Below are 15497 nucleotides of genomic sequence, written 5' to 3'. Positions count from 1 at the left end.
AAATTGTTTACCCTGCCTATTAGAATGAAGTATAGCCCTTTTATTTTCAAAACAAATGTATTTGTATTTTAGATATCTCATGTAATTCTCAAAAGGAAACTACAGTAAAAATGCAGAAATCGAAAGACAAGAATGTAAAGGATAGATAGATAGACACAAATAGAGGAAACAAAGAGCAACCAAAGGGTATATTAAACCCTAATTTCCCAATTCGTTAATCCTACAATAAATACCTAACTCTTACGATAACCTCAAGGGCATTGAACTTCCAAGCAACCGACGTTTCTAAGCAATGTTCAACAAAAGCTTTACCAAGCTCTCGACATTCAACATGAGTTTTTAATTTCAATAATCAAAATAATCTCCCTAAAAATGACCCTAAAAGGCCTATTTATAATTTTAGGACATTATTACATAGAAGGGTCCAAAAGTGACCTGAAATGACCATTGGGTGAACTAAGTCGGGCTCGCCCAATCCACTTGGCGACTTGCCCATTGGGTCGGCAAGGGATCCTGCTCCAAGTTCGGTTTTGGAACTTTGGGCGAGTTGGGGTCATCGCCCAAGCCTTTGGGTGATCCGCTAATGGTCTTGGCTCGCCAAAAGGGCAGTGTTCTCCACTTTCTTCTGTTCACTTCCCCAAGCTATCTTCCATGCATGTGAACCTCTCCTTGGCATCAATACAAGTTCAAGAACCTCCATCCTAGTGAACAACTCTTCAATACATTAGGGTTCCCAAGCTTGGCTAAGAGTCAAAGGTCTTGCGGCAATCTGGATTGCATCATTCTCCCCTCTTTGAAAAGGATTCATCCTTGAATCCAAATCTTGCAAAACCATAGCGAAATCAAACAATAACAATATCCTCATGGCATGATGGTTAGCGTTAGCAATAACTACTTCATCACCATGCCAAGGATGTACAAATTTAACATATAACCAAGCATCAAAATGATCAACAAAGGGTGGCGACTCTAATACAATCTTCTAAAATCAGAGTGATAGCCATATTATGTTGTGAATTGTTTCGGCTAGCTCGAAATAGGATGCGACATGGATGAGTTCAGACAATTCAAAATCCTCATAAACCATGTATGCCAACATGGGTAAAGGATCATACTTTTTAAATGATTCCTTATTGCTTTTAAGAATATCTTAGTGGATCCCAGCAAGGTATAAGACAGCTTGGGCAGCATGGGCGAGACGATGTATCATCACGTTGTTCATAGTGATGGTTGTTTGTTAGAGAATCTCTCAAATAATAGTAAAAAGTTTATTATTGTAGTTTTATACATTTTGAGTTCTTGTCTACTCTTTACAAAGCTTTATATATTGCATCTTAGTATCATTGATTTCATATTGAGTTGAGTATTCTTAAGTCATATCGAGTTGAGACGAGGTGAGTATGTCTTCCTTCTTATTAGTTCAAGCTTATATTTAGAGTTCCCTTGACATGCTTGTACATTTAATGTGCTGATGTCATTTGGTCTGCATCGTTTCATGATGCAAATACATGTATTCAGGATCATCAACGGGCGTTTCGTTGAGGTCATGTGACATTCCGGTCAGCCTTGGAGAGCCTTCTTATATTCCGAAGGACTTCACCTTTACCTTACAGTTAGTAGCTTTGAGATGTCGTGGGTTTTGTCCCAATATCCTTCTGTAATAGTAGAGGCTTCATAGATAGAGTTGAGAAGTTTTTCAATATTTACTATCTTTTGAGTTGTTTACAAACTATGAGTATATATGTTGAGTATTGTTCAGACATTTTTTTAAGTTGAGTATTTGAGTTCAATGAATTTAATTCAGTTTTATGTTTACGTATGCTTGAGTTAGTCTTCCGTTTGTAGTCAGCCAGGATGAGTGTTCGCCTGGGGACCAATAATGGTTCTCGAGTGTCGGTCACGTCCAGGGTGTAGGCTCGGATCGTGATATATTAATTGATCATTCACTCTATCAACACTTAGCCTTTATATTCTAAATTTATTACTGGAAATATTAACTTTAATTAAAAATGAAAAAAAAATAGAGAAACATTTAAGAAAAAAATGAAATAAGAAAGGAATTAGTAAAGGAAGAAGTTGCCAGAAATAATATAAGCACTAATTTAGGCTCCTTTCAAATCACAAAATAAATTTATCTTTATTTTCTTCTTAGTTTAATGTGAAATCCATAAATAGATTAATTATTTCCAAATACTTCTTCTTTCCTTTTGAAACACTCATCACTCTTCTTATGAATTTTTAAACTCCTAATTTAATATGAATTGTAAATAAATTGAAAGGGGTGTAATTAATTGGATAATGCATTTAAATACTACCAATTTAAATTTTATATATATATATATATATACTAGATATTTGGAGTTCGTGCTAGAACGGGCCCAACATATAATTTTTTATTTATATGACACAAATAGAACTTGAAAAGTCAATCAAATCTTTATTAATTATTGTTAATTATTGTAATTTATAGTGTAGTACTTTTTACTGTCTCTCCCAATTTATGTGGCATAGTAGAATTCAAGAGTGAATCAAATTTTTAAGTAATTAATTATTGTGATTTATAATACTTTTTATGTCATTTTCAAATAACATATGTTACTTCCTCTGTCCCAATTTATGTAGCATTTATAGAATCTCGAAGGTCAATCAAATTTTTTGTATGTCTTTTGAATATTTTAAATTATTAATTATTGTATTTATAGAAACTTTTTACTTAATTTTTGAATAATTATGTTACTCTCTTTGTCCCAATATATGTGGTATTGATAGAATTTCAAGAATCATCTAATTTTTTATGTCTTTAAATTTATAAGTTATTTATTATTGTGACTTATAGTAATTTTTACCGCATTTTAAATAATGTGTTACTTCCTTTGTCTCAAGAGTCAACCTAATTTTTTTTATGTCTTCTAAATATATATTTAAAGTCACTAATTTATTGTAATTTATAATACTTTTTACATAATTTTAAATATATAAAATAAGACAAATAAATTAAAACGAGAAAAATAACTTGAAGTGACCATAATAGCGGTGGCAAGCTGGCAGGACAACTGTCAGCTGCTTCCCAAGCGACTTCTATATATTTACTATTGTGACTTATAGTATTTTTTACTGTATTTCAAATAATATGTGTTACTTCCTTTGTCTCAATTTATTTGGTACGAATAAAATTCCAAGAGTCAACCTAATTTTTATATGTCTTCTAAATATATATTTTAAGTCACTAATATATTGTAATTTATAATACTTTTTACGTAATTTTTAAATATATAAAAATAAAACAAATAAATTATAACGGGAAAAATAACTTAAAGTGACTATAATAGCCCCTGGGCGGCAAGCTGGCAGGACAACCGCCAGCTGCCTCCCAAGCGGCTTCAATATATAGAGAATGAATAAAAACCAAGACAGTAAGAAATAGAAACATAAATAGTGCAAATAACCATAAAAAAAAAGAACATAATATAGATAAAAATCAACCCCAAAACATAGAATAATCAAAGAAAATAAGTATCACAAAGGGTGTGTTTGGTATGAAGGAAAATGTTTTCCTAGAAAATGTTTTCTTGGAAAACAAGTTGATTTTTGACTTATTTTCTCATGTTTGGTTGGTGAGTAGAAAATATTTTCCAAAAAAGATTTTTAGTGTTTGATTTATGAATGAAAAATGTTTTTGAAAAAATTCTTTTATTTTTACTAGAGTAGAAAATAATTGTTGAAATTGAAAATATTTTTAAAAAAACAAACTTAATTTTTTTTTGGGGTGGGGGCTGGTAGGGGGTGGGTGGGGGTGGGGAGTGGGGGGGGGGGTCGAGGGTAGGGGTGAAAAATTGAAATTTTGAAGTTAAAAATATTTTTTAAAAACAAACTTAAAATTTTTTTTGGGGGGTGGGGGGGCTGGTAGGGGGTGGGGGGTCGAGGGTAGAGGTGAAAAATTGAAATTTTAAAGTTAAAAATATTTTTAAAAAACAAACTTAAATTTTTTTTTTGGGGAGTGGGGGGGGGGTGGTAGGGGTGGGTGGGGGCTAGGGTACGAGGGCCGAGGGTAAGGGTGATAAAATGAAATAATGTTTTTTAAAACAAACTTAAATTTTTTTCCTTTTGAAGAGGGTGGGATAGGGGGCTGGGGAGGGGGGGGGGAGGGTAGGAGGTGGGGGTGTAAAAAAATAAAAAATTGAAATTAGAAATATTTTTTAAAAACAACTTTTAATATTTTTTTGGGAGGGGTGGGGGTAGGGGTGAGGGTGGGGTAAAAATATTGAATTTAAAAACAAACTTTATTTTTATTTTTTTTTGGGAGGTGGTTGGGGGGTGGGGGGGGGGGGGCTGGTTTGAGGGTAGGGACCAAATAAATTGATTTTTTCAACAATTTTTGTTTTAATTGGAAGTTGGAAGAGAGTTTTGGAAAATGTTTTCCTTAAGTTTTGAAGGGAAGTCATTTTCCTTAAATTTGAGGAAAATGAGTTGATTTGGAAAACATTTTCCAAAACATTTAACCCAACCAAACATGAGAAAATTGGAAAACATTTTCCGGAAAATGTTTTCCTTCATACCAAACACACCCAAAGTATAGTAAGATATTACCCAAGGTCGAAAGTCACCAGAAAAGTGTCATTAATTGTTGTCGTTCGCCGGTCCTCTGGTTGTTCTGGTTTGATATTGGTTTTCCCCAGAGCTGCAGAGCTCGTTGGTTCGCGGCAATTAATTTTTTTTTATGTTTGCTACTCTTGACCGGAGTTGTGGGTTCTTATGTTTGCTACTCTTGACCGGAGTTGTGGGTTCGAGAGCTCGGAGTGTAAGAATAATCTCTTACTTATGGCTCAATTTTACTTGTGACCCAAGTAATACCATAAATAATATTTAATGAAGAATAGATCCCGTCTGTAGATTGGCTACTTGATGGACGTACCAAATTAAGTCTTAACCTCTATAAATTGGTCCTCCCTCCACCCAATAGGGTTATCACATATTCTCTACATTAATTTCATCGCTGACGGCTATAGTAACATAAGGCTAGGGCTAGGACAAGGAGGTAGAAACCAATTTACGACTAACGCTTCCGCTTTTCTCTGTGATGATGTCTTCTGCATCAGGTATGTGCCCCTAACGTTCTCTATATAAGACTATCATGTTCAAGATTCTGATGTGTATTAAGTAGGCGTTTAGTCATGCAATACCATATCACGATATGGTATCGTGAGATGGAATCAGCGTTTAGACATGCAATTTTACGCTGATTCCATCTCATGATTCCATACCATGAGATGTGATTCCATATTTTCCAAAAATCATGATATGGAATTATATGGTAATTCCATATCATGATTTGAGCTATTTTTAATACAAAAATTGATCCACAAGTTTATATTTTGTTAAAACAATCCCACATTTATATCTACTAACCATTTATATCATATGTAAATAAATTTTATAATCACATCATTACTTTTAACAATTTATTATTCTCACCGACATAAAATTTATTATTCTCATCCAACATATAGTCACTTTAACTCACACCAACCGATTGTTAAAGTGATAAAATATTTATGGTCTATGAGCATGAAAATATAGTTGCGGATGATATTGACCAACAAATGGCTCAAAGTAACAATGTTGGTTCGTCTTCTCGGTCACATGATCGAGAAATGCAAGTTCAACGTGAGAAAATTGTCTATATTATGTAGGAGTATTATATTAAAGACTAGTACATTACAATTTATGTTCAATTTTATTTTTTAATGAAATTAAAGTTAGATGAAACAATTACTTAAGTGGAGAACATATAGCTTTATAATAATTTATTATGCGATTTTATAAATTTTTGTTTATTTGATAAGATTGAATAAACAATTGAGAATATTTTAATAGTTTTATAACTTATGAGATTTTTATGTTTATGAGAAAATATACAACACAAATTTCATACCGCATGTCCAAACAAAACTTCAATTTCATCTCATGATTTCATATCGCATGGCCAAACGGGCCCTAAATATTTAAATCTTACATTTGGCATCAGAGCTTGAATTGTTTGAACGGATAATCTTTGTATATCTTTTACAACTAATTAAAATAAGTAGAAAAAATTTGTCACGGGTATAGCCTATTTTTTTGCTCAATCAAATTATGTTTTCGTTGTAAGTGTAGCGCTTGATTAAATTCTATGTGTCATAAATCGTGTAACCGCATCAAAAATTATGTAGCGATGTATGTATGAATTATGTGAACTACGCTTATGAACATAAAACTTGTATATTTTGTATCGGTACTGAAAAAGAAGAGGAGGTTACTGCCGATGAGAAAAATCATAGATATGTATAGACCAACTTTTGCAATTCTTTTTGTAATTGAGTTTTTTTGATAGATTAAAAAAATTGAAATTTGGTGGTTGATTGGATCCTCACGGCAGTGGACCAGTTTTCTTGATACTTTGACCAAAAGGAATACAAATATGTTCACTACTATTGGCTAGTATTCAAATTTAGAGAATAGAGAAAGGGCATAAGTTTGGCTACAAGAAGTTATGTTCAAACTTATTATTGAATCATTTTGCAGTAGCATAATTTTGTGCTTGACAATTTAAGGTGTTTGGACTCTTAAGTTAATCAAGAGTTGTTAGCAAAGTTTAATTTGCACCAATTCTAAAAATCTTAAATAATTTTTCCATAATGCAATAATTATGTTCCATTTTAGATTGTGTAATAAATTAAAGTGGTTGTTATTCTAAGCAATAAATAATAAGTGTACTTAGTGCAAAATAGTTTGTTAGTCACCAAAGTGGCCAAACTAGAAAAATTAACGTCTACACATATAATATTTATGATCACTTGATGCATGTATTATGTTTCTATAGTTTGTTAGTCACCAAAGTGGTCAAACTAAAATGTATAAAATTATTCACATGCACAAAATTTTATGATACTATGTGTAATTTTTTTTTATATAGTTTGTTAGTCACCAAAGTGGTCAAACTAGTATGGTTAAGAAAAATATGCATTCATAAAATTGTCATTTATCTATGAAAGTTAATGAAATGCCTATATTGAAAATAAATAGATAAATTGACTTTCACTATTGCTAGAACTTTAAGAATTTATCCAAAGGTGGATCAATCACTCTACGAATAGTGAACATTATGAGGTAAACTAATATTTTCAATCAAACATATATTGTATATCCAAAGATGTCGTATATGTTTGGTTAAAATATTTAATTACATATTAAAGATTTTTAAAAATGGTATTTAAATTATGATAGTGTGTCGTAGTATCTACCCAAAGGAGAATTACAATATACTTCTATCGTTTTACTGAATTCACATTATTTTCTAATTTGTGAGCATGTATATCTATTTTGCAGTTGTTTCTTCATTCACATGCTTTGTTTGTTACTGTGTTCAATGGATTGAACTTCTCTGAATGACATGAACAAGTCCAGTACCACTTAGGTGTGATGGATCTTGACTTGGCTCTGCTGAATGACAAATCTATTGTCATAACTGATAAGAGCAGTGAGGATGAGAAGTATTTTCATAAATAATGAAAGCGCTCTAAATGATTGAGCCTTATGTTCATGTGAATATCTGTTGCTAACAACATTAAGGGTATTATCCATAAACAGAAAGTGCCAGGGAATACCTGAAGTTTGTGGAAGAACGTTTTCATTCTACTGATAAGTCTCTCGCTTGTACACTAATGGCTGAACTCATGACCATGAAGTTTGATGGATCACGTAGTATGCAAAATCATATCATCGAGATGACTAACATTGCAGTAAGACATCGAACCTTGAGGATGAAAGTGGATGACACCTTCTTGGTTCAATTTATTTGAACTCATTGCCTCTTGAGTATGAACCATTCCAAATTAACTATAACACTATTAAGGATAAGTAGTATGTTAGTGAATTGTCCAGTATGCCTACTCAAGAAGATTCAAGACTTAAGAAACAAGGAGATCATTCCATTAACCTCATGGACCAAGGAGCTGGTAAAGGACTTAAAGTGAAGGCCAACAAGTTTAAGAAGAAGAAAACACCTGCTAAAGTTTCATAGGATGCTCATAAGGAACTCAAGACTGATGCATGTCTTTTTTTAGAAAAGGAAGGACTCTATCACTAAATGAAAGTTCTGCTTATTTGTGGCATAGACATTTGGGTCATGTATCCAAAGAAATATTAAAAGATTATTAAAATATGAGATTCTTCTGAATCTCAATTTTGTTGATCTTGATATATGTTTGGATTGCATTAAAGGAAATCAAACCAAACATATCAAGAAAGGTGCCACAAGGAGCACTCAACTTCTTGAAAGTATACACTCTGATATTTATGAACCCTTTGATATTCCATCTTTTGATGGAGAAAAATATTTTATCACCTTTAACGATTATTTTTTATGTTATGGATTTATATATCTGTTGAAAGAAAAATCTCAAGCAGCAGGCGCTCTCAAAGAGCGCGTTAATGAGGTTCAAAGAATATTAGATAGAAAAGTGAAAATCATTAGGTCAGATAGAGGTGATGAATTAATAAGTATAACAAATTAGGACAATGTCCAGATCCATTTACAAAATTCCTCGAAGAACATGGCATATGTGCACAATATACTATGTCGGGAACACCTAAAAAAATGGTGTTGCAGAAAGACATAATCGAACACTTATGGATATGGTTAGTGGTATGGTGAGTAATTTCTCATTACCCAAATCATTGTGGATGTATGCTCTTAAAACCGTTGTAAATTTATTGAATAGGATTCCTGGTAAGGCAGTTTCAAAGACCTCTTTTAAACTGTAGACTGGAAGGAAGCCTAGTTTAAGACACTTACATGGTTGGGATTGTCCAGCGAAAGCTAGAGTTTATAATCCACATGAAAGGAAATTAGATTCTCGAACGGTAAGTGGTTACTTTATTGTGTATCCAGAGAAATTTAAAGGGTGTAGGTTTTACTGTCCAAATCATAGTTCGAGAATTGTTGAAACTGGTAATGCAAAATTCATTGAGAATGGTGAAGTTAGTGGGAGTGTTGAATGACAAAGTGTGAAAATTAATGAGGTAAAGGTAAATATTTAATGTACCTACTTCCACACCAATAACAAATATTGTTCCTCTTATTGAAGAACACTTTAACGATGTTGAGCAACATTTAGGTGAAACACTTCAAGAAGGAACTAACTCATAAGTATCTGATTCAAATGAACTACAAACAATGCCATTAAAGAAGTCTCAAAGAGAAAGAAAAACAACAAATGATTATGTGATTTATTTGCAAGAGTCAAATTTTGACATTAAAATTAATAAAGATCTTATTTCATTTTCACATGCCATAAAGAGCACTGAGTCTGACAAATGGATTGATGTCATGAATGAATAGTTAAAATCCATGGAATACAACAAAGTTTGAGATCTTATTTAATTACCAGAAAACTCTAAAAGAATCGGGTGTAGTTGGGTCTTCAAGACCAAACGCGATGCAAATGGTAATATTGGGCGATATAAAGCCAGACTTATTGCCAAGGGATACACTCAAAAAGAAGGCGTTGATTTGAAAGATGCCTTTTCACCGGTCTCAAAGAAAGACTCATTAAGAATTATTTTGGTTTTGGTACCTCATTATGATTTAGAGTTAAACCAAATAAATGTGAAAAATGTCTTTCTTGATGGAGACCTTGAGAAGGATGTTTATATGGACCAACCAGAGGATTTCGAAATTAAAGAAAAAGATCAAATAGTGTCTAAACTAAAGAAGTTAATATATGGGCTCAAACAAGCCTCAAGCCAATGATATATAAAGTTTAATGATACCATAACATCTTTTGAATTTAAGGAGATTACCGTTGATCGATGTATATACTGAAATATCAGTGGGAGTAAGTTTATATTTTTAGTCTTGTATGTTGATGACATTTTACTTGTTGCTAATGATTTAGGCATATTACGTGAGAGGAAAAAATTTCTCTCTATGAACTTTGAAATGAAAGATATTGGTGAGGCATCCTATGTGATAGGGATAGAAATATTTTGTGATAGATCACAAGGATTATTGGGACTGTCTCAAAAAGGCTATATCGAAAGAGTTCTAGAGAGATTTAACATGAACAATTGTTCAGCAGGAATAGTTTCTATTCAAAAAGGAGACAAATTTAATCTCATGCAATGCCCAAAGAATGATGTAGAACGAAAGGAAATGGAATAGATTTCTTACTCTTCTATTGTTAGAAGTTTGATGTATGTTCAAACTTGCACAAGACCGGATATTATTTTTACGGTCGAAATGTTAGGGAGATATCAAAGTAAACCTGAAATTGATCACTGTATAACTACAAAGAAAGTCTTGAGGTACCTGAAAAGAACGAAGGATTACATGCTCATGTATAGGAGATTCAATTACTTAGAAGTTTTGGATACTCAGATTCAAATTTTGTTGGATGTGTTGACACTAGAAAGTCCATATTTGGTTACTTGTTCGTATTAGCTAAAGGAGCAATATCATGGAAGAGTGCTAAACAGTCTGTCATTGCTACAGTCACAATGTAAGATGAATTTGTGGCATGCTATAGAGCCACAATTCATGTATTATGGTTGCAGAACTTCATTTCAGGACTTGGGGTTGTCGACACCATTACCAAGCCGCTGAAAAATTATTATGATAATACTGCAGCAATATTCTTCTCCAAGAATGATAAGTACTCCAAAGGTGTCAAATATATGGAATTAAGGTAATTTACTGTCAAGGAAGAAGTTCAGAAACAAAGAATGTTACTTGAGAATATTAAAATTGATCTTATGATTGCATATCCGTTAACAAAGGGCTTACAACCAAAGACATTTAAAGAACATATTCAAAAAATGAATCTTGGTTGTACTTATGATTGACATATTTATAATTTTTTTTCCACTTTGAGATCAATTATGTGTTTCTGATATACATTAATGAATCTCTTGTTTCTCATAATGGTGTACACCTTATTATTTTGAGATATTACAAGATAAGTCTCTGTGAGACATTATTGTGAACCGTAATGTTATATGTTTTATACCTTATGAACCTAGTATGATAAGTTGCTAATGTAGTAGTATATGAAAGGAAGTATGTAGCTTAAAATTTATGTACAACTGCCATAACTCGCATTAGTAGTTTGTTATATTGTGGTATGTATGATGGACATTATAAAAGAGATTTATTTTATGCGCAACTAATGTTTATGAAATATTAATATTATATGGTCATTGGGCCAAGTGGTAGAATGTAAGAATAATCTCTTATTTATGATCCAAGTTTACTTGTGGCCCAAGTTTACTTGTGACCCAAGTAATACCATAAATAATATTTAATGAAGAATAGATCTTGTCTGTATATTGGTTAGTTGATGGACGTACCAAATTAAGTCTTAACCTCTATAAATGGTCCTCCCTCCACCCATTAGGGTTACCACATATTATCTACATAATTCCATCGCTGACGATTGTAGTAACATAAGGTTAGGGTAAGGAAGTAGAAATTAATTTACGACTAACGCTTTCGCTTTTCTCTGTGATGATGTTTTACGCATCAGGTATGTGCCTCTAACATTCTTTACGTAAGATTATCATGTTTAAGATCCTGATGTGTATTAAAGTATATAAATCCTACACAGAGTTCGCGACTTTTGGTGTGGGTTTTGGTTTTCACCGGAACTATAAACTTGGTGGTTTTGGCAGAGCTTGGAGCTCGCATGGGGTTTGAGTCAGGTTGGATATGGCATTTCTGGTTGGGTGGGGTCTAGTGGAGTTCATGAAGTTTTGGCTTGGAGCCGGTCGAAAACGGAGAAAGGGAGGGAGAGTTGTGTGGTTTCGCCGGAATTGGCGAAGTGGCAACAATTTTTTGATGGCATCTCGTTGGAGAACAATGGAAGGAAACAGAGGTATGTGCTCAGGTGGTGAACTTGAGAAAGATCTGGTGGTTTTGTGGAAACAGTGACAATGGAAAAGGAAGAAAAAATGAGGTTGAGGTCTTTTTTGGTGGTGGACTAGTCACCGGAGCTCCGACGGCTTGCTGGAAATCCTAATGAAGACCCTTCTTATAAATTCTCAAAAAAAAAAATCCTAACCCTAAAATATTTGATCTACCACCCCCTAACTTAGTGATCAAGTAATTGTTTAAATAGAAAATTGAAAAACATCTTAGTACAATATAATTATCTTAAAATCGTGGGCCAAAACCACTAGTTAATAAAATATATGTGTATACAATTCTTTATCTGTTTTTAATGTATTTCTAGACTGTGCTAAATAACACCAATATAAATCTATCTATATATAATAGGAGAAGAAAAAATGCCTACGTGTCAGTACCACAAAAAAAGAGAATTTAAGAATTATTAAAATTAATTTAAAATCTAAAAGTAAAAAACTAAAAATTGAAAACACTACAAAAATAATGAAAAATTCAACAGGCAATTTTTACATTTTTTTAAAAAAAAAAAAAAAATTTTACAGTTACCTTAATTGTATATATCTAGGAGAAGAAAAGATGACACATGTCAAAAGAAAAAAAAAGAAAAAAAAAAAGAAGATTAAAATTTTTAAAAGAAAAAGATTACGAAAACTGTAAATAAGGATAAATTTGCAATTCAAATTTACGTGAAACTTTAACTGCCATTTTTGAATAATTAAATAATTCAAAAAAATTTATCAAAGAAAAAAAAGTTACTGTTTCAATTTTTTTTTAAAAAAAAATTTAATGTATAAAACGGATGGAAAAAAAAGGTACTTATCTATCTATATATATTACTATATTTATTATCTATAAAAAAAAAATTACTATTTTGTTTTTATAAAGATTTTAAAGTAATTTTTACAATTAAACTTTTTTATTCAAAGAAAAAAGTTACTGTTTCAGTTTTTTTTTTTTTTAAAAAAATAAATGTATAAAACGGATGAACAAAAAAAGCACTTATCTATCTATATATATTACAATATTTATATATATATAAAACTAACCTACCAACATGATAAGTATTGTTTTAAAGTTTAAATTGAAATCAATTATTTTGCTCTATTTTGCCTCCTCCTTTGTAGCAAATACACGTACATGCCTCCCTTTAAATAGCATAAAAAAATAAAATATTATATCAACGGAAAAATTGTAGGCAATAAATCCACATTTTTTAAACTTTGAAATCAATTATAACTGCTCAATACAGTTTTAAATTTCATCATTATAGAAAAATTATTATATATATATATTCCTGCAGATCTTTTACACAACAAAGAAGCAGTAGGAATATTTGTAGGTTAAATTCACCTAAGAACAAATCATGGATTCAGTAGTATATGCTACGGAAAGAGAATTGACCGTTAACCATTCTTCAAATTCTTGATAATTTATTTCACATACAATTTGGTAAAGTATATGTACATCGATTGATATTTTTCATGCTTGAAGTGTTTGCAAATGTATTATAAGGTACATTAAATTAAATTTTACTTAATTTTCAATACTTTTTAATCCGTAATCATCTTGAAATTGCTCTAAACTCACAAATATGCCAACTCATATTTCTTATTGGAAACCATCTTAGAATTTATCTAATGCTATGAAAAAATTTAGTAGAACGCATACAATTTTTATATATAAATTTGGTTGGAATTTTTTATTTTTATTTTTGCTTTTTATTTATCTAAATGGATAAATATCATGTCAGAGATGCTATTACTTGGTTTTGATTTCTTCTCTTTAGAGTTAAAGATCATGATTCAAATTCTATTCATACATTTGAATTAAATATTTTAAGAAAATATCAAAAAAAATTATGACTTTGAATTATGAAATAAGTTTAGCTTTTAACTGTTCTTCACATTAACAACTTCTACATATATAATAACTTTCTTTTCAACACAGATTTTTAATGCAATAAATCATAAATTTCAGGAAATTATAGTAATTGAACTCTAAAATTTTGGATTACTCTTAATAGAGTGGATTGAGTTTTAAAATTTTGGAATGATAATGTTTACTAATCAATATACTATAGTGTATTTTCGATAAGTCTATTGCATTTTGATGTTGAGAAATAGGCCTCTTGATATGACAGAAGAAGAAATATCTTAATTAGAATTGACCAAAATAATGTAGACTTTAAATATTACATGTTCCTAAGTGATTACAATAAATTCTAACTTTATCCTTAGATATTCATTAATTTATATATTAATTTGTTTAAAATATGAATTGGTCCCAATTAAAATTTTGAAATAACATATACACTATTGTTAAAAGAGTATAATGTATTTGAATTTTTTACCTATTCCTAAAAGTAAATTTTCTCGGGATTAGAAGAGATTACTGAAAAAAGAAATATATATATATATATATATATAGGCTTTCAAGCACATTTTTCTAATTAAATCTATCTATCTATAAATAATAGGAGAAGAAAATATGCCTGCGTGTTAGCGTCATAAAAAAGGAGAATTTAAGAATTATTAAAATCTATCTATATATAAAAGGAGAAAGCGCCACAAAAAAAGAGAATTTAAGAATTATTAAAATTAATTTAAAATCTAAAAATAAAAAAAAATAAAATAGAAAACACTACAAAAATAATGAAAAATTCAACAAGCAGTTTTTACAGTTTTTTAAAAAAAATAAAAAATATACTGTTACCTTAACTGTATATATCTAGGAGAAGAAAAGATGACACATGTCAAAATTAAAAAAAAAAGAAGATTAAAATTTTTAAAAGAAAAAGATTACGAAAAACTGTAAATAAGGATAAATTTGCAATTCAAATTTACGTGAAACTTTAACTGCCATTTTTGACTAATTAAATAATTCAATTTTTTTTATCAAAGAAAAAAAAGTTACTGTTACAGTTTTTTTAAAAAAAATAATTTAAATGTATAAAACGGATGAACAAAAAAATATTTATCTATCTATATATATTACCATAATTATTATGTTAAAAAAATTACTATTTTGTTTTCAAAAAGATTTTAAAGTAATTTTTACAATTAATTTTTTTATCAAAGAAAAAAACGTTACTGTTTCAGATTATTTTTTTTAAATAATTAAATGTGTAAAACGGATGAACAAATAAAGTACTTATCTATCTATATATATTACCATATTTATTATCTATATATTATCTATTAAAAACAATTACTATTTTGTTTCTAAAAAGATTTCAAAGTAATTTTTACAATTAAATGAGAAACAATTTGAAAACAGTTCTAAAAAATAGGGTGTCTGATTCCTTTTTTTGGGGCGAAAGTTATCATAATTTTAATTTGAATAATACTAATAATTAAATTAAAAATTAAAATTAAATACATATCTGCACACAAAAAAGATGAAAAATACGGCACCCCCCCCCCCTCCCACTTCCTTGGTAACACAACATTTTAAAATTTAAAATTTTATTTTCAGTTTTTAATAATAATAAAAATTTTATTTTTGTAATGCCTAAATTTTTCGTATTCCTTGATACTATCTATGTATTACGCGGATA

This window comes from Solanum verrucosum, unplaced genomic scaffold (assembly GCF_900185275.1).
Source record: "Solanum verrucosum unplaced genomic scaffold, falcon-dt-bn FXZP01000133.1, whole genome shotgun sequence".
Classification (NCBI taxonomy): domain Eukaryota; kingdom Viridiplantae; phylum Streptophyta; class Magnoliopsida; order Solanales; family Solanaceae; genus Solanum; species Solanum verrucosum.
The sequence above is the reverse complement of the archived record's forward strand: the minus strand, read 5'-3'. Positions refer to the sequence as shown.